This window comes from Passer domesticus, chromosome 1 (assembly GCF_036417665.1).
Source record: "Passer domesticus isolate bPasDom1 chromosome 1, bPasDom1.hap1, whole genome shotgun sequence".
Taxonomy (NCBI): Eukaryota; Metazoa; Chordata; class Aves; order Passeriformes; family Passeridae; genus Passer; species Passer domesticus.
Window position 1 is genome coordinate 100,783,064 of NC_087474.1, and position 25,113 is coordinate 100,808,176.

At 43.6% G+C, this 25,113-nt stretch overlaps 2 long non-coding RNA genes across 2 annotated transcripts in view; both read left to right on the top strand.

Annotated features, from left to right (window-relative positions):
• The window catches only part of LOC135306956 (uncharacterized), a 117,552-nt gene that overhangs the window by 5,189 nt on the left and 87,250 nt on the right, over positions 1-25,113 (top strand). The window lies entirely within an intron of this gene.
• Positions 9,620-12,429, top strand: LOC135306945 (uncharacterized). The gene is made up of 2 exons (XR_010367679.1): positions 9,620-10,904; positions 11,742-12,429. It is a non-coding gene; the product is annotated as an uncharacterized LOC135306945 (long non-coding RNA).

The following is a 25,113-nucleotide window of genomic DNA, read 5'->3' on the forward strand; positions in this document are numbered from 1 at the left end:
CCGCGTGGCCGGCTCGGTGCGAGTCCCTCGGTGCAGCGCGCTGCCTTCCCTCCGTGTCGCATGGCATGCCGTCCCTGCGCGGCCCGCCGGCGGAGCCCTGCCGGCATTCCCGAGCCGCGGCGCAGCGCCCCCCGCGCGGGGGGCTGGTGGTGCGGAGGCGGGGAGGGCACGGCGGCAGGAGCACCCCCCGCCCCGGCGGCGAGGGACACGCGTGGCAGCGCGGGTGTTTCCGCGGCGGGGATGCCCCGCTCGGGCGGCCGCGGCGGGGATACCCCCTGCCTGACGCAACGGAGCGGAGCAGGGGCGGCGGCGGGCACGGCGCATAGCGCCGCGGTGACCTCATGGCAGAAGCGGCGCTGGTTGGGAGTCCTCCCCCCGCCCCCCCCTCCAAACCAGCCCTCCCTCCCCTCCCGCCTGTTGAGTAAGCGCCGGGAGAAGCGAAAATGCCATGACGGGCCGGTGCGCTCATCCCCGGTGCTGACACGGCGCGACAAGGGAGATTCCCTTTGATGCCGCTGCCGGCGTGGGCGGCTGAGGGCAAGGGAGGAGAGACAGAGAGGGTGGCACTTTCCGCCCACCCCTCACCCCGGGCACTGGCCCCGATAAAAATACTCCGTTTTCCATGCTGTCATTTCGCCTTTGCATCTCTGCCTCTCTGCTGGGAAAGGGACTACGCGGGGCGCCGCCGCCCTCCTCCGGGCCCCTCGCCCCGCTCCGGGCGGGCTACCCCCGAGAGGTGTGTAAAGTTCCAGAGTCATCCCGAAACTCGCAGCTCCGCACTGAAAGTGTGTGCAAGAACAAAACGTCGGTGCCAGGTGGACTGTCCTAGAAACCGTATTGCCCCCCCGCCTTTCCTCCCCCGAGTACTCCGTGCAACTTCGCAGCTTCCTCGAGCTGTTCCTGTCTCCCACGACGTGAAAATATCGTCATGCAAGAAGGCTAAAAAAAACCCCCAACCAACAAAACCCACTCCAAACCCAAAAACGGCGGCAAGAGTGTTTTGAAAGCCTTTAAAATAATCTTTAAGGTGCTATTTAAAGAACAGGAAATGGGATGTTTGGAGAAAATGATCAGAAAGTGGCATTGAGTGCGCTATGTACTTCGGGCAGTTGCGGGTGCTGTGCAGGGAGCCGGGCACTTGCTCACCGACCGACCCAAGGCAGTGGTTCCCTCCAGGGAGAGCACGGTCTGCTGTCCTGCAGTTATTTATGGCACGAGAGGTCACTCACTATACTCCGTGCGCTTCCCATGAGGCGAAAAGGAAGTTCATCGTGCAAGGAACTCCCAATCCATTAAGCATAAACACCGAGGCGGGGGTGGGGGGAGAGATAAGGGGACAGGAACAACAGTAGGCAAATTGTCTAACTGGTGTGTACACAGCTTGATTCGCTGGAGGCGGCAGTGCAGGAGAGAGGGCCAGAAGGCTGTCGTTCCCAGGGCTTATTGGATAACTTGGAATAATAAAACCAGGCAACAACGGGAGGAAGCCTGTAGCAGTATGAAGGAGGCCTTGGGTGAAATAAAGTTCAAGGAAGTGGGGAAGGTTGTTGAGGGACGTTTGCTGGATGCTGCCAGAACTGGGGAGACTGAAGGTTACGCTGAGAGCAGACAGTGTGGAGAGGCTGAGGGGTTCACTTCCAGTACCCACACACGTTTGCATTTATGGCCAAATAATTTGATGACAACTCGTTATCAGAATTTGCTTGGCTTCCCCAAGACCAGGGCCAGTCTTTAGGCTGCAGATTTCTGGGGCCAAGGCAATGAAATGTCAGTGTTTTTAGGGTTAGGATACCCAAGTCAAACTTCTGAAATCCTGACTATCCAGAGGCACCTAAATTGGACAGTGATAAGACAAGGGGGAATGGCCTTAAGCTGAAGGAGGGCAGGTTTAGATTAGATATTAGGAAGAAATTCTTTACTGTGAAGATGCTGAGGCACCAGAATAGGTTGCACAGAGGTGTTATGAATTCCCCATCCCTGGGAGTGTTTAAGACTAGGCTGGATGGGGCTTTGAGCAACGTGGTCTAGTGGAAGGTTCCCTGCCTATGACAGAGGTGTAGGAACTAGATGATCTTTAGGATTCATTCCAACTCAGGGCATTCTATGATAGATTCAGTAGTACCACAGAAATGGCATCTAGTCTAACCTCCTATGCAAAGAGTAACCCCTGGCATCTTTTAAAATAAAATTTCCTGTCTTCCTCCAGGATGTAGAAAACAACTGTTCACATCTACCTAAATGCCATTCTAGCAAAACCCCAAAGAGGAGTTCGCGGGTACACCTAAATTACACAATAGCTCAGTAGTTCCAGCACTTGCACAGAAAACAGGACATTCAGATTCACCAAGTTTGTCTGGGGCAGGGAGGCAAGGGTGGGAATGGGGAAACTCAACCTACATTCCCTACCTCCCAGGAGATTGCTGTAATCCCTGCATCATTCTGGGTGGTATCACAACCACTTCTTTGAAGTGGTGAAACCACTTTCAGGTTTGTGTGCAAGCACTGTAGTCTAGTGCTTCAGGCTGTCTGCTAGGATGGAGGAGATCTGCCTACCCTATCTGTTCCTGCCCCAAGGATGGCTTGTGTTATTTTATATTACACACCTATAGTATAAAAATACTGCCATGGCCTTAAGAGAACTTTCTTGCCTGATGGAGCATGATTTCTATGTTAAAGTTCCTTTTTCCCTCCATACCTTCCCAGATAACCAATAACCTGGTGATGAGGCCATTCTTTCAGATAAAGGTCAGTGTGGATTTGAGTCTTCTTAAGATAAGAAAGGAGCTGAATCACAGATCTTCTGTTTCTAGAGAGTGCTATAATTGTCAGAGCTACAGAAAGTAGCACCTGTCTCCTTCCAGCTGTGTCTTTGAAAAATCTCATAGGCAAGGTAGGGTTCTACTAGCTGAAGACTTCCTCCTGTCCTAAACTACATCTCCTTGCTAAGGAGGGGTGGGATTTGGGATACGGCCCTTATCATCTTGTTGAGGTTGGTCTGTTTTGTACCCTTTCCTCACCCTGTAATCATGTGAAGGGTTAGATGATTAATTTGGATTTCTGAATTTGTGGGCATGGGGCACTAGAAAAAACACTGCAGTTTTTAATCTCGTCATCTGAAACATCATTGGATTTAGGTCTGAGTCAGAATCCTACCCTTCAGAGGCATTCTGTCATTCAAAAAATAAATATAACACCTTCTGGTGCTGATCAATGTGACTAAAGTCTTGAAAATAGGGTGTGACCCTGGTCAAAATGACACTTAGCAGAGTTTGATAGCCTAGCACAGCAGCTCTGCCTTGGCTGCCTTATTAACGTTAGGCCAGCATGTTTCTAGATGAAAGGTAGCGTGCTACAAAAGGTTGTCAGGACACCCAGTTTATCACTGCTGGGTGTCCAAAGTGAAAAAGGAACTCGTTCTGCCTCCTTTGCTTGAAAGGAGCCTTTGTCATAGAGAGGTCATGATGAGGAAGAGGGGAAGGCCTATCTTAGTCTTTGGTGGTGCATTTGGCAGGCCGTGCCCTGCTAAAACCAAGTCCTGGTCTTCGGTAAATGAAGTCCCAATATAATCCAGCCTGCTGTCATACTTTTACAGTCAAACATTTATCTTTTCTTTTCACAACTAGTTAAAGACATGGTTGCATGGTTTATGCTCAGATTTTCCAAATGACTATAACTGGATCGTGGCCATGCATTGGAAATTTTTGCCCCAAAGGAAGAAATTTTGAGAAAGATTCAAATGATTCAAACCCCGTCTTTTATGAATGTTAGAAATATGCACAGTATGCTTTGTTCACAATAGCTCTGTTTTCCCAGACAGAAGCTCCACCAACTGGTGGAATTGCCCTGGAATTCTGCAATACCACAGATGGGGAGGCTTGAATATTCCTGGACTGACTCAGCCTGTTCACTTTGCCTGGCTTGTAAGACAATAGACGATTCTTCCTTGGTTGTGGAGATCCAAAATGAAAAGTAAAGGAGGTCACATATTAACAAATGGAACGACTGCCTCTTAGACAGGCCCACAGACTGAACTGTGATCATATTAAGCAGAGGGGCTGTTGAGAGTATAATTCCTACTTCCAACGTAAGAGCTGATTAGGGATGGGAGAAGCCAGGACCAGACAAGGTTCAGACATGCAAGCACAGCAGATTATTAAATAAGGAGATGAAGGCGCATTCAGAGGGATCTTAAATTAAGTATATTAATTGTGTAATAATGAAGCAGCTTTAAACTGGACTTAAAATGGATACAAAAGAACTACATTTTGCATTGGCCTTGATACTTTCAAAAGGACAATCTTACTCACTTGAAGAAATATGAGAGAGAGTGGGGAAGAAAAGAAAAAGGCTCAAGCTCATCCTAGGCAAAGATCTCACAGACTGTAATGTTTATTACGAAGAGATGGATTTTAATAAAAGATCAAGGCCATGGGACTGGTTTACAACCCCCAAAATTTAATATTTTTTTCATCTATCTCATAATTAATAAAATTATAGCAATTATAATTATTATTTTTTAAGTTATTTTTCTGGCTTCCTTTTGGGCCCTTCATTTCTACATTTAATTCTTGACTGGATTGTCAATCTTTATTCCTAAGAAGGAGTCTATTTACTTACCACATGAAATACTAAACAAATGCAACTCTATAATTGTAAAAAAATAATAATACTTTATACCAGATAATGATTTAGGCTTGTTCAGCAGGCACTGCCTTTTTGGCAGACTTTCTTTTTGTGTGGATAAAGGATAGCTCTTCAAAATCAACAACTTGTTACTTATTTACTTTTTCTAAGATATTTTAAATTTCATCTGCTTTCTATTACATTGACTTTCTGGTTATATGGTTTGTTTGCCTCCTAATGCTTTCCAAACCTATGGATCTTCCTATGTTATTGAGCATTGCGTTTAATTTACACTCTTACCTCTTCTTGCACTGCATTTTCTGTTTCCTACTATTTTCCTGTCTGTTTCTTTGTCTTCTCACTACTATCTGAATTGCCCATTCCCAAGACCCAAGGGGTAGCAGTTCTTCAGCTGTAGTAGGATGAGGGGTTTGAGGAGAGGAGTGAGAGATCCCCGCTGCCAGGGCAAGTGCCTGTCCAAGTTTGCTTTTTGCGTCATCTCTGTCCTTGCTTGTGCCTTTGAACAATCTCATTTACCTCTACCTTCTCCATTTCCCCATCTGTAAAATTACAACAGAGTGTTTAGGAAATAAAGGCACAGACATGAAAACTAATTACTATTATTGTTTATTTCTTGCTAATGCACAAGGCCTTAAACCCCTCAATGGCAGTAATTCCTTTTTTTTTTCTCTTATATAAAAAAATGAATCATTTACCTGAGAGGATCTGGACTATTTCTTTCAAGCTTATCATATCTTAAATATCAGAAGTGGGCACTAGTATCACATCACAGGTTAAGAGAGTTTAAGCATCAGCTTTCTTCAATCATGTCTAAACCTTCTGGCATCTCTGAATCAGCTGAAATACGCTGCTAGAATAAGCTGATGAAATCAGTTTCATTTCCACTATATGTCGTGGTGTATGCACCTGAACTTACAGCCCCAGCTCCAGGAACAGGGTGATGAGCTCAGAGTCCAGTCTTTGGGGTTGTGAATATCATGAAATCCAAACTTGAACGAAACTGGCATGTCGGGGCTGCAGCAGCCCAGAGTGGGCTGGGAATGCCATGCCTGGAGCTGTGTTACACATGCTCCTCTGTGCAGTCCTCTGGAGATAGTGGGAATGAGGAGTGCCAAAACAAACTTAGGAACAAAAGGAGCAAAGTGCACTGAGTGCAGGTGTGCTGCTTAGATGTCGTGGTTTAACCCAGCAGGTAGCTAAGCACCACACAGCCACTGGCTTACACGCCCCATCCAGCAGGATGGAGGAGAGAATTGGAGGAAAAAAAGTAAAATGTGGGTTGGCACAAAGACAATTTCAGGGATGGAAAAATGGAAGGGAAAATCTTATTCCTACTACTACTACCACCACCACCACTAGCTAGAATATACAAAACTATCAATGCACAGTGCAACTGCTCAGCACCTGCTAACCAGTGCCCAGCCTGTTCCCACATTAAGCTTTCCCGCAGCTTTATGTGCTCAGCATATTTGGAATGGAATGTCCCTTGGGTCAGTTGGGATCAGCTATCCTGGCTATGTCCCCTCACAAGTTCTGCATTCCCAGTCCATTCACTGGTAGGTTCATATGAGAAACTGAAAAGTCCTTAACTTAATGTAAGGCCTGCTCAGCAACAAGCAAAACATCAGCATGTGTTACCAAAAAACTACACACAAGCTTACAGGTGGAGTGCTGTATGAGATGATGGTGTGGCTCAAATAGCAAAAGATTTGAAATACCATAACAAGAAGTGAAAGTCAAACACATCTAAATAGTTTTAGAGAGCAATCATCACTGCTTCTGGGGTACACAGAGCAGAGATCCAGTTACAGAAAGCCTATGTGTCTCAGTGACACAGTGACGGAGATGAGGGGGAGAATGGCAGTGAAGAGATTCCATGCCTTGTCTTCTGCTTGCTTAAGAAATCCTCTTCTGAGTGTTTGAGCTTCACAAAGGCAAACAGGTAGCACCAAGCGGAACTGAAAATCAGTGGAGGTGCTCACTGCTGCACGGATGCACATCCCTGAGCAGTGTTCCAGGCCGGGTGGGATGGGGCCCTGATCAACCTGATCTGTGGAAGGTGTCCCTGATCATGGCAGGGAGGTTGAAACTAATCAATTGAAACCAATCCAAACCATTCTATGATTGTATGTGTTTCTGTGGTAAAATGACCTTTGCATGTTCCAAAGCAAGAAGACCAGCAAATGTCTTTGCAAAGACCTTGTCCTGCATAGTCTGGGCCAATTCAATACTCTGCCTTACAGGAAGAGAGCAGAATGTTGCACAGCAAGCGAATTAATGAAGAGAATTATTCTCCTATTTTGTACTAGGATATGTTTTGTATTTTTATAAGAAATTCATTGTGGATGATGAGGCAAAAGCTTTGTCATGTTGCAGTTAAAATTGGCAATAGAAACTAATTAGAAGTTCTGGGCAATTTAAAAAGCAAATTTCATTCCCATTTTCTCTTCCCTTCACCAAAGCTTTCATGTGCTGAGTGCAAGAATAACTGTGGTGTTTTCACCCTACCAAAATTCCCCACTGATCATTCGGCGCAGTTGTGGTTCCATGCAAGGGGGGAAAAAAGCTTCCTGCCATCTGTTCTAAATTAGATATCTTTTCCTATTATATTTCCCTGTTTTATTGTTTTGTTGCTGATGAAGTAGTAAGTTAAATTTTCAGTATTTCTACCCTTCAGAGTTTAGGCAATTCCCTTCATTTTCCATGCTGCCACTCTTATATTGAGCCATATCATGCTTTCAACAGAGAAGTAACATCACTAAGCTTTACAATTTTATCATTCATTTTACCTGTTCCCAGCATGGTATAATATGCTAGGAACATATTATAATAGGAACAATTTAAATAATGACAAGAACATGAAACCCCCAGTTGGGTCCTTTCTAACACTGGAGGCCTTTGGATTTCGTCTTTTCCATCTCCTATAGCATCATCAACCTAGTAACCAGATTGTCTCACCAAGAAACTCCTTGATATTTACTACTTTTCCACCTAGGCGTTAATGGATTTTCTTCTGTCTGTGTGCATGTATGTCTTGGTGTTGGGAAAGTCCTTCTTGGTCAAAGGTTGGACAAGATGATCCCAGAGGTAGTTTCCAACCTTCATGACTCTGTGGCTTATAAATAGGCTTTTATTAAAAATGGTACATTTCACGATTCCTTTCTTTCTAGCTGTCCAGTTGGCTCTTTAATCGCTTTGCTGTATTACAGACATTTCTGGGAGGCTCCACGTTACCCGCAGGATTTGTGTCACACCAGCACACTCCACTAAACTCCCTTAATCCCTCACTTCTGCTCTCGCGCGGCTTTCAGGTTTGTTTTTAAACCTTCACCGGCCGCTTCCCCAGCTCCCCCAAGAGTTTGCTGCCTTTCGCCGTGCCGTGGGGCGGAACCCAGCCAGGACTGAGTTGAGCGGTAGTTCCCAGGCAAAGCAGCCGCAGGACGCCAGCTGGGACTATTTGCTTTAACCCCTTTCCCCACCGTTTACCGGGGGCCGCCTCGGAGGTCGGGGTGTGGGGGGAAACCTTCCATTTCCCCGCTTCCTCGGGGCTCTCCCTCTCGCCCGCCCCGTGTCCCGCGGGCAGGTGACAGCGGCGGCACGCGCGCCCGGTCCCGTGACGCGCGCGCCCGGCTGAGCGGCGCGTGACGGCGGCGGCGGCGCCAGCAGGTGTCCCCGCGCCGCTTCCCGGGACACCCGGGGCGCCCCCGGCATGGAAGGGACCGCTGGAGATCATCCCGTCCAAAGGCCCTGCCAAGGCGGGGTCACCTACAGGAGGAGGTGACGCTGGAACGCGTCCTGGTGCGTTTGGAATGTCTCCAGGGGAGGAGAGTCCCCGATCTCCCCGGGCAGCCTGCTCCAGTGCCCTGCCGCCCTCAGTGCCAGGAAGTTGTTCCCCACGTTGATGTGGAACTTCTTGTGATTTAGTTTATGGCTACGGCCTCTTATCCTGCTGACGGGCACCGCTGGAAAGAGTCTGGCCCCGCGCTCTTGCCACCCGCCCTGGGGACATTTAATGAGAGCCCCTCTTCGGTGCTCTCCAGACTGAACAGGTCCTGCTCCCGCAGGCTCTCTTCCTAAGAGAAACCCCAGATCCCTTTCGGGTCTGTTCTTGGCGCGGGGAAAACTCCGAAAAGCCTCTTTGCAACTTTCGGGAGCTGGGAAGGGGACGGGACTGTCACCGCGAACAGCTCCGGGGAGCGGCGCGTCCCCAGCACGGCATCTGCTCGGGTCCCTTCCCACAGGGGGCTCGCCGGCCCCGCGGGGGAGCCCCGCTCCCGCCGCGCCGGGACATGGCGGTGGCGGGAAGGCGTTTGGGAGCTGCCCTGGGGCTGCTCGTCCCACGCAGGCGGCGGGAGCAGCGGCACCGCCAGAGCCGGGCGGGCGCAGCTCCGCTTCCCGGAAACCCGAGCACCGCCACTTTTACAGTTTTTATTTTCCATGGGGGGGATTCCCCGGGTCGGGGGGGGGGGGGGGGGGAGAGGGAGGAGGGGGAATCCCCCCGCGCGCGCCGCCAGCTCGCGCCCGCCGCCTGCCCGCCCCCGTCACGCGCGGTCCCCCCGCTCCTGGCCCTGTCACCTGACGGCGCCCACGCCCTCCCCCCACCAGCGCGTGCGGACGGCGAACAAACGGCCCTTTCCTTTCCTTTCTCTCCTTTTTTTTTTTTTTTTTTAAATTTTTTTTTTCCCTTTCCCCTCTCCGCCTTCTCCCGACTATAAATAGCTCCTGCGCGCCGTGCGTGTGTCACGTTCCCATTACGTGCGCCTTACGCTGACGCACGGGGGCGGTGCGCTCCGTGACGTCAGCGCGTATCCGGGCCAAGCTATAAATAACCTTCCGGCGGCCGGTGCCAGTGGCGGGCGCGCGCTGCCGCGGGTGCTCCCGGCGGCGCTTCCCGCGGGACCGGCGGCCTCGCTGCCCTGGGGGCTGTGGCCTGCGTGCGGACAGGCCCGGCCCGGCCCGGCCCGGCCCGGCCCGGCCCGGACTGCGCTCGGGCAGCAGGTGCTGCTGTCTCTGCCTCCGCCTTTCGCCCGGCGGCCAAAGGGGCCCTGAGCGGTGGCAGTTCGCAGCCTGTGCAGAGGTCAACGTCGTGAAATGGCAAAGGGCTTGGAAAGGACCTCAGAGATCAGCCAGTGCCACCCCCAGTGCCGCGGGCAGGCACATGTCCCACCAGACCAGGCCACTCATGCCACATCCAGCCTGGCCTTGAACACAGCCGTGGTTGGGGTATCGGTGTCTGCTCTGGGCAGCTTGTTTCAGTTTCTCACCACCTCACAGTAAAGAATTTGTTTCGTACATCTAACTCAAAATTGCCCCTTTTTTCAGTTTGGACCCATTGCTCCTTGTCCTATTGCTGCAGCTCCTGATAAAAATTCCATTTCTGGCTTCCATGTAGGCCCACTTCAGGTACTGGAAGGTTGCAATGAGGTCTCCACACAACCTTTTTCTCTCTTCCAGGCTGAACAGCCACAATATTCTTGGCGTGTCTTCGCAGACACACAAATCACTATGTGCCCAAGTGTTGGCTGTGAGTTAGTAATTCAGGAGCTGCTCTGCAGACAGCCTGAGTCCATGTGCATCCAAGATGGGAGTACATGACAGAAGCAGTAGCTTCAGGGCTGCTGTTCTCTCTCTAGTCTGAGATCCCAGGCGGGGTTACAGGCAATCTATGTGTATTTTAGCTGGTTATTATAAACATCAGCAATGTATTCCCCGCTATACAGTGGGTGTCTCGATAGGCTTAGCTGCAGCCATCTCCCAAGAGGTAGGCAATGGTATTTTTGGATCCCTTTAGGTCCAGGAGAGAAGTGAATGTTCTCACAGCCTAGGCAAGTTCTTTAGCTGGTGGTCTGCTGTGTAGAAGTGGCTGTGATGGCTGGTCTCTGTGTGTCAGCAGTCTGTGTGTCAGCAGGCACCGGGGCCCTCGGGGCTAGGAGTGTATGTAGCAAGATAACTCATTTTGCAAGCAGCTGTGCTGGCTGAAGATGCAGCTCTCCCCCAGCGATTTGCTGCCTTTCCTCTGCCAGAGTTACCGCCCCCACAGCTCTTGAGTTGATGTTGGATAAGCAAGCAGCTGGATGAACTGTACTAATACTGCCTGAGGCGCCCTAAGGAGGATTCCTGCGATCTCTCTTGCTGACAGAGGTTTGGACTCGTTTTCTGTGGCTGGCTGTGGTGGCAGCACTGCATGGCAGTAACACCTATTGCAGTGATACTCAAAAGGAGATGCCTGCCTGTCACTTTAGGCATGGGACAACTTTCCTGTGAGTACGTGGGGTACCTGGGGTTCAGGGTGGGTACACAAATCCTCAGGTCAGCCTGGTTGGTAGCACCTCTGGGTGTGTTCACAGCAGGGCTGTATGCCAGGTAACCTCTTTGGGTGAGAGTGTAGGCATGGGCAGCGTGTTTGGCTTTCCTGTCTGGGCATCTTACTTGCATCCTAAGTGTGTAGGGCTAGGTTCAAGGATAGGCCTGTCTGAAGAATCTAATGGAAAACAGTCCTGGTAAAAAGAAATTCATTTCTAATGCTTAGACTGTTGCTAAATGGTGTTAAAATTAAATGGTTACCTAGTTTTGATTGTAAGGTTTCCGAGTGCAGGAGCATCACAGTTGTCTGCATTACTGTTAGCACCGAGGTGTGTGTTTCTTCCAGATAGTCTTTGCAAAGCAGTAACAAGGAAAATTTAAATAGCAGATTTACTTAATAGAACTCTTGTAGTGCTTGGGGTTTTAGGAAATCCCACCATTTTAATGGCTTTCTAATGTGTGGTTTGTTGGCCTTCGAGCTTCATTTTGTAGGTTAACATCTAAAACTTGATTTGTTTGCTTTAATTACAAAGTACTTGATGTTACATTTTTCTTGTCTTGTGCTTTTGTATCAGTGGAGCTCAGAAAAGCAACTTCTTTCACTTGTAGAATTAGCCATTTTGGTGATTTAGGGCTTCCACTGAGTTCTGTGCATTTGGGGAGTTTTGTGTATGTTTTCTAGCTCTGATAGAGCAGACAAATTCATTTCTGTCTGCAGATAAAGTGAAAATTTTACAACTAGTGGTGTGTTGAATGGTGATACTTGTAATTTCTAATTGCTATTCACTTTCTAGGGCATATTTGACATAGTAATTCCTTGGAGAACTGTGAACATTTTTAAATCTCACAGTGTTTTGGATGTATGCCCTCCTCTGAGGTACATGGTCTGTTGGGACATCATGCAGAGACTACGTCAGCCTTCTACCATCATCTTTGATGCTAGTGCCAGCTTCAGTTCTCAAGCAAATGGTTTACTTCAGTAATTGCATTCATGGAGAGAAGCTCAGCGGTTCTGCAGTTACTTTATCTGTAAGGAGGAGAATTTCCCTACACTGAGATGGCTGCACAGATGAGCTGAAACTAGGAACAGCTCAGTTATCTGTGACAGATTTCTTTTGGCATGTTCCACCATTGCAATAGCAGAGATTACCTGCGACGTCATCAGTGGGATAGATGGTATCATTGCCATTCATCCCCAGGTTATGGATTCCAAGCCACTGGCAGCTGTCTAGAGGCAAGGGAAAAAGATGAAAGGATCTAGTTATGAACAAGCTCTCAACCAACTTTTCTGAAAATGGTGGAGTCGAGTCACAGCACTGTCTTTCCAGGAAATGTTGGCTCAGGATCTATTTCCTGTGAAATTTCAAAGAGAACTTTGGTGAAAGCTGTCGTACAGTGTACCACTGGTGGGTGAAATGTGATCTTTAGATGTATTTGACTAAAAACTCTTACAAGCTTCCATTAAACTCATCTTCAGCTTTTCGTTTGAGGTTCAGGTGTTTTACTGATGGGCGATTTAAGGGGTTTTGATAGCAAAAGCATTTAGGGGTGCAGTAAACTCTCTTCCTGTGGAAAGTCTAGAGTTGAGACAGTTGAGAGTGGGCCAAGAAAAGCTGGTTTTAACATCATGTCACTTCTCAATGGTGGTATCCAAAGCCTTGAATTAAGGAGGAAGGAAAAAGTGGGAAGTCAGAGGTGATCTTGGTGGGGCTCTGCCCAAAACAAAAAAATAGCAACTCTCTCAGTTCATATGCACATACAAGAATTCTACCTGTGTAGTGATTCATTTGAATAGAAGAAAAATTTAACCAGGACAAAGATAGAGCTTAGGGAAAAGCAAAGGAAGATGAGTTTGACACAGAGTCATACTTTGTAGGGTAATAAAGGAAAAAGCTCGTCTCCTTTATAGCTACCTCCTCTGGCTTGGATGCCTCTTAATGCTCAGTGTCGAGAGTAAACAATCCCCTACGGTGGTGCAGTCTGTGATCAGGCTAATCAGAAGTGTTTCTGTCATTGAAAATGGTAAACAGTAAAAATATATTTGCAACAACAATTGGTCAGATATTAAAATAAGAAAATCAGATGTCATAAGAAATATGACAATATTGTACATTCTTTGAGTACTTCAAGTGAAATTCTTGGTGGTTTTGCTTTGTTTTGTTTTGGGGTTTTTTATGTGTTTGGTTTTGTTGGTTTTTTAAAAAATACCTGTTCTTTCTAAAGGTTTAATCTCTAACTTCAAGTAGACTGCGATACTTGTCAGTGAAGTCACTCCAGTCTTTTACAGAATTCAATGTGTCAGATGCATTTTCTAAATACAAAAAAGAAAGGCATTCTATTCCTTCTGTGATATATGTCTAGGAGCAGATTTGTAAAGTTTTATTTTGAGCAAATTCCTGTTGATTTTCTTCGAGAAATGGTTCATTTGTTGAAGTGAAGAAAATTAATTTAGAAAAACATGTTTGGAATGAATATAACAGCATGCATGATTGTATTAAAATCCAATTTGGTATCTGAATTACAAACAAGTGTGGCTTGGTACATTTCTTGAATATGATTGTAACAGTACTGTTACAATGCAAGGGTTCCATGTTCTAAAAAAGATTTAAGTGGCATTGTTTTCTTTCTTCCCTTGTTTTGCATTTAATGAGAAGCAAAAATGGGATAGAGTGGGAAGTCGTAAGCAGACGAGCACAAGATAATGTGGTTTGTTAATGTCAGCCTTCAGCTTATGTTTGTGGTCACACGTTAAAATGCCCTTCTCAGTTTCTGTGCTTTCTGTTCTTCTTTTCACTCTGATCTCTCTTCTGCCTTGTACCTCTAGAGTTTCCAGTCTCTGTTTTGGGTGTCCTTGCTTCCACAGTAGGCCAGTTCTGGACTTTCCTGCTTCACATATCCCTAATTGACTGGTTTTTTTTTTTTTTTTTTATTTGTGTAGCAAAATTAAGAAGGGATTTCATGTTAACTTTCTAGGGTTTTAATAACTCTTATTTACCTTTTCTTTCCAAGCTGGTCTCCTTGTGGGAGAAGTGCTGATGAAACCTGCTAATGTCTAAAGCATGTGTGGTTTTTTCTTTTCCACTTTCAGCATTTTTCTAAACATTTTTTAAAGTTTGTCTTTTGTTATGCACTCTTCTACTGACTTTGTTGTTCAGAACTGACTTCAGTCATAAATTGAAACTAGTAAGGAGCTCTGCTCTGGGATCTGGTGTGTGAGGGACACAGAGCTACTTATGTATGATGAGGTCTGTGCATGCCTTTACGTATCATGGCCTTTTCTACCAGGGAGTAGATCTTCCCCACTTATTTGGTCTGCGCCTTGCTTACTCTTCCATGGCAAAGCCAAGACTTTTGCACTGGCAAGAAGACTCAAGCTCGAGATGTGATATTCTTAAGGCTTTTAGAGCCAAAGAGCAGCAAGTAGTCACGGAGGACTGGTGACTGCTTTCCATCTCCCTTTCCTCCAAGCTGATTTGGGGAAGGACTCTCCGAATTTGGAGAAGGACTCCTCCCCTCTATGTGAGGAGAGGCAGTGTGGTATTTATTTGTGTGAAGGGCACTGGTTGCCATCATGCTGACCCTTTTAATTCTGTGTGTCAAAGTGATTTGATATTGTATGTATTCTTAGTAATTTATTTACAGAAATATGCTTTTATTGCTTGCTTGGAATAAATTTGATACTTAAAAAGTGTATGATGCTTTTAATTAACTGCTTGCACTTAGTTGTGGAAGAATTTCTACAAAAATAATGGAAGGTAACTAGTGCAGTCATCTGCTGGTTGTTCTAATTTCATTTGAATTACCTCAGTCAGTGGTGAGGGAAAGGCTAGAAAATGGGTGATTGAGGATATAAGTGATTGGTCTTGGTGATCATTTGGACATTGGGCTGATGGTTGGGTAGGGGAAGGGTAGATATACAAGAGAAATTATTTGAAAATCATTGTTGATACAACTTGCTAGGAGTGATAAAACAGGAAGAATAGAAGGAAAGAAGTCTTGGTAATACTGGGCAAGATCTCTTAAAGGTTGTATGGACTGGAGTAAGTGCATTGGGAGACCCAGAAGAAAAATATGGAAAATGTCACACTGAAGTTCTGCAACTCCAGTAAAGATTTTGGTTGATTTAGGGCTTGTGTTTTGCAAAATTTTATAATGTAGATAAAACCTGATTGTTAACCACTCCTTCTGAATGATGCTTGAATTGCCCTTGTAAAATCAGTTTGTGCATCCTGGTATAATTGTTTAGATGTAAAGATTTGAGCTTTGACGTACACTTTCACATGAACACTTTCCTTTTTGAAAACTCTCCTAACTGTTTTTGAAAACTGAAGAAAGGAGTTAAATGCTAAGCTAAAGTAAGTTCTTGGCTGAACAGTGTTTGGGATTCAGTAGATTCATGGATGCATAATTGTACTGATAGGAGGAATGGGAGTGTATGTCTTTACAAATGAGTTGAGAACAAGGATCTGAAAGAATGGGTGTAGGGGAGATTGGGAAGGCTGTACCTTCCTAGTACCTCAGCCAATGGGGACAGGAGGAGGGCAACAGGCAACAGGAGTTTAGGATAAAAGGAGGCTGGGTCCTCCAACAACTCAAGAGACCCCAGAGGGGTATGGCCCAGTGGACTTTCCCATTATTTGAATAAAGTTGGTTTCTGTAGGGCTCCTCTCTCTCCTTTGTGGACACAGGCCTTTGGCAGCGTGATTTTCCACACAGTACAGAGTTACTTATATTTAAGCAGTTTCCTGCATTCAGATTGTGCCTCTCACTTGTATAAGTACTGAACCACTCCCTCCCCCCATAATCTCACTATAACTTTAGAAGCTACAAATCCTTGTGCTCGGGTTGGCCACTGACTTTTAGTAGCCAGTCATATGGTATAGATTTGCAAAGCTGACGCAAAATGGAGCCATTCATCTCCTCCCTATTACAGGCTGCTGAAAGCATATTGCCCTGAAGTTCTGCTCATTGCACTGTAACCCTGCTGAGCGCCAAGGCAAGTTCAAGGTTTTGGTTTTGGTCTTACACTTCACAATGCTTGGTGGCAGCAGCCCAGGCTGCCTGTGGGAGCACCTTCTGCAGTCACGGCCGCTCATGACAGCTGCATTCCTCTGGAACAATGGCATTGTTGGTGAAATGGGGAATGAATGGGAGAGACAAACTGCTTCTGCAGCTAGCCCACAACTGAGGGATTGATTCCTGGAACACATCAGAGCAACTATAAACTTCCCTGTCCTCGGAATTAAGTGAAAATTCACTTGCTTCAACCTCGGCTTTCCACAGTAACCAGGGAAAAAAACGGGGCATAGGCAAGGATGATTTCTGTTTCTGTTTTAAAAACCCACATAACAATGTATATGAAAGTATAGGGTTAGAATAGGGTAAATTTTTTCTGCTCTCCTGTGCAGTTTTTGGTGGTCTACCTCATAACTCATGCCCTCACAACTTTCACTTGGCTCACCAGCAGTAAATGTGTTACTTAGGCTTGGGTTTTTTTGGGTGAGGAAAAATCCCAATCAAAGAGGAGACAATAGAAAGTCAAGCAGAAAGGCAACTCAGAAGAATGTTTCTAAAAATTTTAGCTTAATTTTTTCTGCTTCCCTCTTTCCTCTGCACATCTATTCTTAAATACTTAAAATTTACAGATGTGTTATATATTGTTGAAATGCAAGAGTCTAATTTATTAACTGTTTGCAGGAGTGTTGCTGCTGCTCTTCGGACAAGAACCTCACTGATCTGTTGCAGCTTGCATTTAAATTATAGATCAAATATCAACAAGAACATACTTGCTACATTTTTTTTCCAGAAAAGCATTGGACAGTGTTGGCAGCCCATTTGACTGTTGTTGTCCGTTTGCTCGATAGTTCAGTTTTGAGCTTGAGCCTAAAGAGACTTTGAATCAATTCACAAATAGCTAACAAATGGCTTAGTCTTCAAAAACAGAAGTCCCCAAATAGTGGGTGTCATTAGAGGGTGACTAGAGCCCGAGTGTCAGTGTTGCCAAAGGAAGCTGGTGGGTGTCACATTCAGAACAAGAGGAGTTGGTTCTTTGCACAGTGTGTGGCTAAGCTCTGACATTCTGCATCTGATGACATGACAAACACTACAAGTTTCTCTGGGTCCGGAGAGACTGCAGTGCAGAAAATCAAACCAGAGCTATAAACACAGCATGCAAACTCAGGAGTATTCAGGAGTGGTAGGTGTTCCAGAGTTGTGTTCTGATGCTATTCCCTAAGCATCTTTGGTTTTAGTCAGTATTGCACAGAATGCTTAGGAGATCACTGATCTGGCACAATGCAGTTGTCTGTATTTTTATGTTTAAAAGAAGTATTTTAAACTTCTTTTAAACATAAAAATTAATTTTAAACATAGAAAGAATTCTTTTAAACTTCTTTTAAGAGGAGGATGAGGGGAATGACAAAGCTTACAGAGACATCAAACCTAAAGCTGGTTGTAAAGTAGCTTTAGTGCAGAAAATCTTGCAGTTCTTGTACGACTGGGTGAGAGAATAGCAGAGGAAATTCAGAACTGCTAGATGTAAAACAGTGCATGTGCACTAATTATATGTACTCAGTGATGTGCTTTGTTTTGTCTATTAAGACTCAGAAATTATTCTGGACTCAGTGTGAATAGTTATTCACATATGTTAAAATGTTAGCTCAATACTCAATAGGGGTCAAAAAGGCAGGCAGAACCATTTTAGGAAAAGGTACAGCAAAAAGTAAAAAAAAAAGTGGAAAAAGAGAGAAAATTCCATCAAATTGGTATATGCATCCATGGAGATCTTCAACATTGCATGCATTTTCAGCCACTTTATCAAAAGGAAGGTAGAGTAAAATTTAAAAAAAATCCAACCTCAGCAAAGAAACAATAATCATTGGAATAGTTTTCATATAAGGACAGAAATGTTTTTCCCCTTAAATAATAGATTTCAGGGGAGAGGAGTTGATAGCTCTTTACGGAGAGATAAATGGTGGATGGAGGACACACATAAAATAATTTCTTTCTCTGTAATAAACCACAAATTAAATTTAAGTCTTCAGGATGAAAGCTTAAAAACAAGCAAGACGAGGTACTTCTAAAGGAGAAAAAAATCCCCCACAAACAAAGGTGGTGATGTCACTTCTGATTCAGAAAGACCTTGAACTGGCTCTGGCTAGGAATGGTACTATGCTTTCCCTAAAGGGAAGCTACTGTTGGCCACTGTCAGGGGTGGCAGAATTGGTGAAATTGCAGCTTGTTGTGGGAAGCTCAGCCCTGACATCAGGAGAAATTGCTGTGATACTCCAAGTGTGACCTGTAGTGGAGGAAGCATCTTGTGCACAGGATGTGGTGTGTGCCTGTAACAGTTGAGAAAAGGAATGCTTTGTTTCTGAATATAAGGAAATGGAAATGAATCCAATGCAATGTAAAATCATACAGAAGACCATGGCCTGGTTTGTTACCTGCCAGCCTTGGTTGGATGGGTGATTATAATATCAAAATGTTTATAAGCTTTCTGTAGGCTGTGGAAGATGATCACGGGATGGTGCAAAGCCACATAGTCTCAGGTGCATCTTATTGTCAGTGTACCCATTTTCATCCCTAAGCCTTTAAAGTGCAAGACAGGAATGAAAAAGGTTTTTTACTGACCTTCTGGGTATGTTAACTTCATGGTTTCAGGAGAAAACCTAGCAACAGAGACAGTCTTGTGAATGCATGTCTCTGTAGTGTGTTAGATGCATTTCCTGGACCACAGGCTAATAATAAAAAGAGAAGATGAAGCTTGTGAATTTATTGTTTATTGTCTTCAAGATTTAATCACTCACACTGGAAGTAACTGTACTCTTACCAATGTGTTCTTTTTCCTCTTTTTTTTAAGAACACCGGTAGGAAGCAAGTGACATAATGCTGAAATACATGTTTTCTAGTATGAAAATCTGAACAGCACCTGTTAAAAAATACCAAGAAATTGTCCCCATGGAAAGTGTGTCCTGAATCAGACTAAAGGCAATAAGAGAGAGTCTGTGGTTAAAACTTTTGCCTACAACCAAGTTCTGAGAATTGGTGTTGCAACTCCCATCTTCAAAAAAAGCACAATAATTAGAGGAGTTTAGTCCATATACAAGCAACAAAGATGCTCCATGCAAGTATACCACTTTTTACAATTAATAGACAATGTTAAGTGGTTTTTAGCTCTTAAAATAATATATGTGTACAGGTGTACTGGTTTGAGTAATTTGTTACTTTGAGTTACTGGACTGAATTTATTTTTTCTTTAAACATAATGTCACGCTTATCTCCTGTAGCTTGGTCTTTGCTGAGGCCTTTACGTGTCCATTTTGTCAGACAACTGATTTTCAATTTTTCAGTTGAAAGGCCCAGAAAAATGTGCAGTGGTAGAAGGAAGAACAAATTTGAACCTATGAGAGTTCTCTTGGTGATTTTGTGGTACTTGAGTCCCTCAGTGCTTTGAGGGTCTCTGGAATTTGAAACTACTTATTTCTATTCTTAATGCTTATAAAATAAATAAATGAAACTTCCAAACCCCTTCTCTGCATGAACACTAACAATTTATCCCAAGTATGTTGCTGATTTTGCTGGTAGTGTGCTTGGTACAATTATTCATGCATTAACGAGAGATTTTCTTTCAAGTAACTTGCTGGCATATATGTGACTGCTGATGGAAAATGGACTGGCCATGTGTGAGTCCTCACCCCACAGATGTAGCTCTTCTCTCATGTGATTGTCTCTGTTGGGCAGTATGATTTGTCCTAAGACAAGATACCAGGAGGAACTCTCTGGATGCTCTCATAAGGAATATATTCACTTTTACACAGGTGAGTAAAACTGCTAAGATATGATCACATGTGCAGATAAAATCATAAAGTAGCTCTATAGGTGCTTTGTGATTGTGTGTTCTGCAAAGCCAAAGACTGCAAACCTGTACATTTCTAGCTCAACCTGCTTATATTGTAACCCTTTAGACCTGCTTATATTCTACACTTAATTGCCAATATTTAGATTTTTATTAACAATAAATCTAATCACAATCATCTATGTAATCAATGGTGTATTTCTGGTGCCTGGCTGAGATAGTTCTCTTCTACTACTCTGTTACAATATATTCAGTCAAATTTGGTTATTCTGGACCAATAGAATCTGTTTAAGTTTTCCTTTCTGCAATACTAAAGAAGTTATGAGCTGGTAAGAAAGCCGCTGTTCTGTTCAGGTATTACTCCATGAATTCTTTATTGTTAAAACAAATTACCTATTCCTGTATGCCATATTTTCCTTTTTCCTTTTCCTTTTCCTTTTCCTTTTCCTTTTCCTTTTCCTTTTCCTTTTCCTTTTCCTTTTCCTTTTCCTTTTCCTTTTCCTTTTCCTTTTCCTTTTCCTTTTCCTTTTCCTTTTCCTTTTCCTTTTCCTTTTCCTTTTCCTTTCTCAGAATTTAGTCAATTACTAGACACCTTTACTGGTTTGGCTGGTAGATCAGACATACTGGTCTTTGGTTTCTTGGATCTTTCTTCAAGTCATTAAAAATATTTCATGTTCACTATCTGTAATTTCCAGAGGCTGAAACAGACTGAAGTTATGTGACTAACATGATAGTACTTTTATATCTTTGGTTTTGTCCTAACCTGTCACCATACAGGATTCAACCGAGATTTTTGGCCTAGTGTTCAAACTCCACTGGCCTTATAAAGAGCCTCATTCATCCCTGATAGCAGTGACTTCCGACAATGTAACTGCATTACACTATTTTAATTACACTGTAATTAAAATAATGTAAAACCCCCACAGCTTAAACCAACCAATAAATCCAAAAGGTAGGGAGATCATGAGAAAAGACCCAGACTCCTTTTCCCAGAGTTCATTCTGGTAGTCAGCCTGTTGAAGAAGGAGAATGCTTATTAACCTTGAAGTTGCTGTGTCCTTTCTACATGGGCAGAGGATCAAAGCTGTGATGTGCCCTTGGATGTAGGCACTTAGCATCCATGTTTCTAACACTTTCTCTGTCTTTGGTCTGCTTGCTCCTTTGCTTTTTCCCTCCATTCTGAGCAGGAACCGAGAGAACGGGAAGGTAGAAGATTGTGTGTTCAGCAGGATTGCTTTGCCCTATTACTCTCCTAAACAGGATCTCTGGAAAAGGGGCCTTCTGCTTCAGGACTTTCATGCATTATTAGTGAGATGTTCTGACTCTGCATTTGGAAAGTATCCATCTGGCTTTGTGGTTTCTGCAGGGAGCTTTTGTGTGCTAATGACTTGCCTGGTGAAGTAGGCTTACCATGTGAAACTAAACTGGGCCAAATTGAGAAATTTTGCCAGCTAGGTGGAGCTCCCCCACTAAGTTTCTTCCTGTCTTGGTTTGTACGACCTTAATCACTATTGCTGAATCTGAGAGCTCATTTAGAAGATGGCCAGTTGACACTGACTAAATGTGAGACAAGCTCTCTCTTTGCCACAGGTGGAGGTGAGCACACAGTAATCCAGGGATGTATGGATCTGCATTGTTGTTGAGTCTCTATCTCTCACTGGTGTTTTCATTCAGTGCAGTTCTGGAAGTGCTGGTGACACTTTGAGTAGTTTTGTTTGTGGATAACAGAATTTTTAAAATACTTTTCAATTACTGAAATACAATCTGTAGTTTGCTGTAAGATAAACTTACCACTTAGCTGTAACAAACACCGTCTCATAGCAAAATTTAGTCTTCCCCTACAATCACAAAGGGATTCTGTAAGCTAGGTATCTTTTTTTTCCATACTTGCTGGGTCTCTAGAGAGCAGCAAATCAGGAGATTTCTGTCTGTGTGCAATGAGGATGAGACTTCCTACTGCAGCCTGAGATCTGAGGATCAGATGAAGTTCACCATGCATTTCTATTCTGTCTCCACAGTAAAAAAAATTGCAGAACACGTTAGGCATTGATCTACATTGAACCACATAATTTTTCTATTGGCCTTTAGTGGTGCTGAAGATACTTAGTCTTCAGTAATTTTCAGTAAATACATGGAGTGAAGCTCAGTACATGGTTTTGCTGATAGTTCAGGAAGAAATGTAGACTCTAGATTGCTGTCTTACAGTGAATTTTTATTTTGGAAAAAGATAACTGCATTGTTGGAGCTGTGAGAAGAGCATATCCTTACCAGTGTTCAAAATAATGGATCTGATTTTGTTAAAAGCATGTGTGGGGTCAGTTACTGCTGCTCAGCTGTGGAGCAGTAATTGTTATATTCCAGTAATATGTTTGTTGTTTGCTGTGATATCCATATGGTGGAATAAAAAGTTATGGTTTTGGATTTGAAATGTAATAAAATAGAGCTAGTAAGAAGATAATTTCTTTTTCCACAGAGCTACTTTTCATAGTACGTTTGAAGTTTTAAGGACCATGTTGAAGTATAATTAAATAAAGCTTTTTGGGGAAAAAGTGAAATAGTGAACAAATAACTCTCTGTGCCTACAATCAAAGACATTTGATTGAAACCAAATTTCTCCAGCAGCAATTGATGTATATATGTTTCTACTGTAATATGACAGTAGACTGTAGCCTTATATTTGGTATGTATGAAATATATTGAACCACTTGCAGTCATTGTTTCAATTCACTGAATAGCCAATTAAAAGGAGAAAAACAGTATCATGTAGCATTAAAATTGGCAAGTCCTTTTTTTCTTTTTTCTGAGGATATGCATACATTAGTGTAATGCTGAAATTACTTTAATTCCACCCGCATTGTGTAGGAAAAGTTTAAAGAGTTTAAAGAATCCCTTTAGTTCAGATGAAGGCAGTCTCTGAGATACCTGCTGACTCATTTCTGAAATACAGTGCTCTGGGGAGTAGCAACCTTCTATTGATTAATGCCTCATGTTTTAATCAATAATGGTGGCACATTAACACATTTTGAGTATAACATGGAAGATGAAACACCAGAAGGAGAAGGCAGGAATTTGGAGAAAATTTCAGCAAGTCATTTTCACATGCCTGATTTGGAATGGTAACTACATTTATGAAGTTGTGGAAAGACGGATATTTAAATGCAATGCTAATTTAATTTTATAAATACAGAATTATTATGAAACCAAAATCTATTTTTACATATTTGTCATTACATAACATTGGAAAAGCTGTTGACCGTAAAGCATATGCAGTTGTTGAAACTTAGCAGCCTGTGGATTTATTTACAAATACAATTCCAATTACTTATTAACTGAAGATTTTTTAACACAGTGTGTAGAATGATCTCGTGTATTCTTTGCATTTTGCATTATGTGCCTTCTCATCACAATGTAGACCTAAGCTATGCAATGATGACTTTTTCTTGTGGATATGAGCACATTTAAGTTTTGGAGGAAGATGAGGGTTTGGGCTTTGGTTTCAAGGTACAGGTTCAATCTTCTCTGCAACCTAAGTGCAGTCTTTCATCTGATGATTTTGAGCCAAGGAGTGACCTGATGTTCAGTGAGTACCATTGACTGTTGGTTCAAGGCAAACATTCAAAGCATTATCTGCATCAGTGACTAAGGATTTATTTCAGTACCGTAAGTTTTGGTTAGAACAGTTAATTTAACAACAGGATTATTAGTTAAATAAATAAAAAATTGACTTCTTAAGCAGAGCTGTGCAGAAAGATCTTCATGCTCTGGACAAAGTCAACAGAATATGTCAGTACAAGTGTTCTACTTTTCATGGAATCATGGAATTACAGAACTATAGAACAATATGAGTTGGAAGGGACTTTTTAAGACCATCTAGTCCAACCCCCTGTCCCACGGGCAGGTATATCCTTCACTAGATCAGGTTGCTTAAAGCCCTGTCCTACTGTAGCATGGGTCCCCAGCTGGGTAATAATTAGTATTGACTCCATGATTCCAGAAGGCTGATCAATTACTTTATTTTACTATACTATATTATACTTCTGAGAAACTCATCATCCTTGCAGACAGTCCGATACAGCTTTGACCAGACTGGTCAGCTGAATCCAAACACCATCACCAGTGGCCAATTAAGGAATCACCCTTTGGTAAACAAATCTCCATAACACATTCTACATGTTCACAACAACAGGTGCAGCAAGTGAAGGTAAGAATTGTTTATCATTCTTTTCTCTGATCTTCTCACAGCCTTCTCCAGGACAATGCCTGGGAAAGTTGTGCCTGCTGCTCTCTGTGAAGAGAGCTGCGGCCACTGTCCCTCCTGACTTTGAACACTTCCAGGGATGGGGCATTCACGGCCTCTCTGGGCAACCCATCCCAGTGCCTCACCACCCTCCTCATCAAGATATTTCTTCCTTACTTCCAGTCAAAATTTACTTTGTTTCAGTCACTTGCTTTGTTACTACAGGACTTGGTAAAAAGTATCTCTTTTAACTCAAGGTATGAAGCCTTGCAGTGTAGTGTTTCACTATACTCTAAAACACTCTCTAAAGCTCTCAGTAAGATTGGCTATCAGTTGCAATGAGTGTCATGATATTGTGCCTAGGGGGAGAGTTGTTAGTTTAAAAACACAATGGCAAAGATGTATCAGAGCAACCTATTTTAAAAAGTTTCTCTTAGTGATTTTCTCCACTTCTGGAACAGACACTTCAGTGTTAGTGATTTTCTATTTCTCTAGAAAGACAGCAGAGAATTTAAATGACATGATATAAGCTGCAATGTTTTAAGCCAGACAACAGGGCTGTACATTTAACTGGAGAAGTTTGACTACATATTTTTTGGAAACCTTGAAAACTGAAGATGATGGAAATTTTGCCTTTAGGTAAAGGCGTCACTGGTGTAACTGAATGATTTCGTACCTGTTGGCATAGTGACATCACTTTCCTGGGTTGCCATAATCAAATTGCACGATAATGGAATAGTCAAGCTTTCACTGGCACCCTCTTACATTTCAGACCATTACCTGAGGACATGAGGGTGTTTCAGTCCTTCTAAGAAGATGGAACCACTGTTGGAGTCAGAAGCCAGATTTCCATCAGTGATGCAAACAGTGATTTATATGTGTCTGTATATTTATGGCAGGGGTTATTACCTATCTTTGAGGAAGTATGTAGGTATGAGGTTATCAGTCACTATCTTCAGACCTTAAAGGTTCACCATGGAGGGGAAGCCTTGAAGGCTGAACGGGGCAAAATGCTGGATCCCACCAGGCATTGTTTTCTTCTGGGACACAGTTACTTCGCAACCAGCTGCTG